This window comes from Neltuma alba, unplaced genomic scaffold (assembly GCF_004799145.2).
Source record: "Neltuma alba isolate B1F8T4 unplaced genomic scaffold, ASM479914v2 tig00000650_pilon, whole genome shotgun sequence".
In the NCBI taxonomy this organism is placed as follows: domain Eukaryota; kingdom Viridiplantae; phylum Streptophyta; class Magnoliopsida; order Fabales; family Fabaceae; genus Neltuma; species Neltuma alba.
The window spans coordinates 60,599-64,921 of record NW_021632130.1 but is presented as its reverse complement, the minus strand read 5'-3'; the positions used below and the strand labels follow the sequence as shown (position 1 = coordinate 64,921).

The window sequence follows — 4,323 nt, the reverse complement described above, 5'->3', positions numbered from 1 at the left end:
AGATTTGGGATGGATGGGGGGAGCTTTTGGGCTCTTCTCTTGAACTCTATCATCTCCTTCAAACGAGAAGGTGGTGTTGATATCCGAGTTTGATCCTCGGCAAATGAAATTGGTATGGCCTAAAGGCTTGGGTGGGACAATCTGTACGAGAAGGCAAGGTTTAGAGATGAATTGCAGATCTGGATCTCATCGATTATCGAATAGTTCAGTATATTGTTATAGCAGTAATGTAAGCTAGTGTGAACTAAAGCAGTTGGACACACGTCATTACAGCTGTAAGTGAGCAAATGAGTTATGACTATTTGACCACAGGTGTAACAAACTGTTACTAATCTATTGATAAGTAGTTTATTACACGTTGGCAGATGGTTGTGGCAGCTATTGCTAGGCGAAGGAAGTTGCTCAACGATGATGTTCTGATATCATTAGCTGATACTTCCTAGGAAATCCTAGGTGTCTCTGGTTCAGATGTTTCTGATTTTGGCATAGTAAAAGCTGCTGAAGTATGCAGGCTTATTAGAGCTCTGAATATTAGGTATAGAGCTTTGGCTCTTCAATGTATTAACATAGCAAATAAATGCCATAGATATTTCATGATTTTTAGTCTCTTAACATGTGATATATATTATAAATAATCATAACTAATAAGCTTTGATGATGCTAAAAGAATGCATGATAAACATAATGCAAATTGACCAGCTGGATTGCAAATTATTTGGTGGACTCAGCCATTTAAACTATTCCATGAGGTTATTCAAATTGTCTAATTACTATTGAGAATTCAGGTTTAATTTTCTAACTACAGATGATGTACTTTGTTGGTTCTGTTGTCCATAGCTTATAGCTGCCATGCCATTTCTCCCTTAGGAAGATCCTATTGTTATTATTATTTGGTCTAATCTGATTGTTGATTTTTTTTCCTGTACTTGTTGATATTATTATTTAGGTTATCCTGAGATATCTTTAGTTTAGAATCTGATTTGATTTAATGAGTGTAACCTTAGCCTTTTTGCTATATGTATGAGTTTATGAAGCTAATAGAATTGAAGCAGACTCTCAGTTACTCTTCTGATTACATGCTTCCACCAGATGTTATAATTATACTGAATTTTCTTTGCTTTTTACCGGCCCAAACAAACATCTTGCTGATTTTTCAACAGCTGTACAATTTGCATCCGCAAGTAGCTAGCTAGACATCAGCATATTGTAATTCGTGGCCCGCATGATATAAGATATGCACTTTTCTTGTACTTTAGATTAACTTGCTTCTCTATCTTATGAAGCCTCTTGATATATTGTCACTGTTTCGCAGCCAGTGCAGCAAAATTACTGCTATGGGTGTATCTGAACTTGTGAAGCAGTGCTCATTGCTGGAGACATTAAGATGCGGTTATGTACCTTTTCTGTCTTGTAGACATCTTTAATGTTCTTCCTTTCTTTGTTTTATACCACGTTGTTGAAGAAAAGGAATATATCTGAGAGCCAAAAAAGGGCCAGTGTGCGCTTGAAAATGGGAAATTCAATGGGAACTAGACCAAAGCCAGTTGGCAGTTGCAGATTAGGGCATTGAGCAAGATTTAAAGCATTCACAAATGAATGGCCTGCTCATATGGCCAAGACTATATTCGAGAGAGAGTAAACATGAGACTTTGATATTTTTAGGCAGAAGTTTCTATTTTTTGATGATTTTGTCTTTGCAGTGGATTTGTAGTAATCGTGTTTCCTTTGGATAAATTCGAGCATGGAAGAATTCCTCATATGTATTTCATATCTCCTATGCGATTCAGTCATTGTACAGATGGCACAAGTCATATGTCAATTTGTCTCTCTGATTCCTCTATTGCGTAGGTGCTGATTTTTATGGTTGACTTTATAGGGAGTTAATTGAATGTCTTAACATGGTTTTGTGTGCAAAGCTTTTCATTAATTGAATGTCTTAACAGTTTCTGATGAATTTAGGAATTAGGATTGGTTATCGTGCAAGTACAACTAAATAGCTCAACAATTTCATTTATTCACATATGCATAAATGGATGAATCTTCTATGTGAATTTAAAGCAGTCCAGTACCAGTCACCTTTGTTATTTGAGATTTATGATTAATACTGGTAATTTAGTTCGATAAAGAAAATTAAAAGTTTGAAGCCTCATTATTCATTCCATGCATTGCATAGCGATTTACTTTTTGGCCACTATTGGGAGATACATGTGTTTTAACTAGGATTAAATTTCATAACAGGCAATGAACTATAGTTAATGTTGCAGAGGGTGTCCAAGGAGTGACAGCATTGCCCGTTGATGCTTAAGTATATTTAAACCAAAGCTGAATTACTTGGAGGAAGATTCATGGGAGGAGCTTGATACAAATGCAATTGCTTGTGGTGCCCAATCTTTGAGATGGCTTGTATGGGTATAGACTCAAACTCTTCTCATCTCAATTAGGGTAACTTTTATCTAATTGCAGATTCTGTTCTTGCTGAATTGCAGATGTATAATTTACCTTGAGTTTGGAATGTTGATAGCTTTTGTGCACATATCTGGACAGGGCTTCTAGGATAGGATTAGAAGAAAATGAGGGACATGATTATGCTTAAAACTCATTTTTTTGCCTGCCAAAATAAAAACTTGAGATCTTCTAGCCAACCTATCAGTGATGATTCCCTTGTTCGTCGATAAAATAAGACTCTTCCTTGTTTTTTAATTAAATTTTGACGGACATGGGTTTCAATTAGTATAGGAGGAAGCCCAATGAGAATGTGAGAGCAGATCGTGTGAGTGAAGGATGTTTTGGGTATTTCTTAATTGGCAGTTAAAGAGGAAGGGTGTGAGTATATTGGGGCGTTGGTTGTTGTCAGAGGCATTGAAAGTATTGAGATGTGTTGGGAGAATCTGTGATTGGATAATACTAGTTTTCTTTTGACTAGAATCTACTCCATACGACTTACAGTCTGAAGGAATTTTCTGTGATTAAATAATACTAGTTGCTGGAGTTGTTTCCATGATGTTTAAAATAGAATTTGCTAAATTTCACCTGCATTTTTATCTTTCTTCATCCGAATATTGATAAGGATTCTTTAGAAGATTTCTCTGCATAGTGTCCGCGCATTGTAGTAAATCCTAAGCAATCTCCTTTTGGATTCAACGATGATCATGTTCCTTGGGAAGCATTACAACATATTACATTGGACGATGCGGCTATTAGAGATATTGATCCCAGGACATGGGCAGTGCACGGATTTATTATGAAGGCCGCCCCTCCATCCCCTGAATGTCCCTCTGAATTGTCAGTGGCTGAGAAATTCAGACTAGCATTTGTGGAAAGGGACACCCGTTTAGCTCCAAAGCGAGCAAAGAATGCGCGGCAGCACCAGCGTCGTGCTGTGAGAGAGTTGATGTTGATGAGTGCAAGAGCCAAGGCCGCCGTTTTAGCCTCTCAAGTAACCAACACTCTGAACAGTAGGAGTTAGTGAGTTTTTTTGTATATATGTTGGTCACAAAAAACCTGTGTTTGTGTGTGTGTGATGCAAGTTAGGCAGCATTTCGAAGAAGCTGGAAGCACCTTTACCAAGTTTGAGTGAACCCAGTTTTGAGTTTCTGTGTCCTGAAACTACTTTTAGAACTGTCAGTAATTAAGTGCCTTATATATAATACACTCAATAGAATTACAATCAACCAAATTAGATCTTTATAGTCACGTGGTATGCACTTAGAGACGGTGATCGGATGAGACTGCTCAAACGTCATCCTCTCTTTCTTTTACTTTTTTCCTATCTCTTTTTTTAAGTAAATTTTTCCCATCTCTTTTTTCCTCATTATATGCAAATATGCAATTACTTTTGCAGTTCAAAAGATCTTAGACAACTATCCAAGTGAATGTTTACTTTTAAATTACAAACAAGTGAATGGTTACTTGTCACCTGCGTGACTTGGAAATCCTACGCTTTTAGAAGTAGACCGATCAAAATCTTGCATAAAACAGAAAATTGACTATATAGTTAGATCGTTTGAAACAACTTATAAATAGCTTATAAGTAGCTTTTCAATAGTAATTTACAGGATACGAGGCAAATGTGTGAGAAGAGTTTTGTTTTGACTTACGTGAAATGTGCTTATAGAGAATTTCTTAAACCCTCCCAGACAGGCCCAGTACCTGTTTGCTTTAGCGTTTTAATAGGAGAAAAGTAACTTATTGAAACAAAATGTACGATTGTGTAGATTGAATGAAATTTGGCGTGTTTGTAATGACGTTGGAGCAATTCAACTTTTGGATTAAAAGCCACCATAAGTTATAAGTAAAAATTTGAAGCTTATGACTTTTGAAAAG

General features: G+C 36.4%; 1 long non-coding RNA gene and 1 pseudogene across 1 annotated transcript; both read left to right on the top strand.

Annotated features, from left to right (window-relative positions):
- Positions 1-458: 458 nt before the first annotated feature.
- LOC114743685 (uncharacterized) lies at positions 459-1,757 on the top strand. Its single transcript, XR_003740019.1, has 2 exons — positions 459-535; positions 1,313-1,757. It is a non-coding gene; the product is annotated as an uncharacterized LOC114743685 (long non-coding RNA).
- Positions 1,758-2,029: 272 nt separating this feature from the next.
- On the top strand, positions 2,030-3,687 carry LOC114743638 (uncharacterized; annotated as a pseudogene).
- The last annotated feature ends 636 nt before the right edge of the window (positions 3,688-4,323 follow it).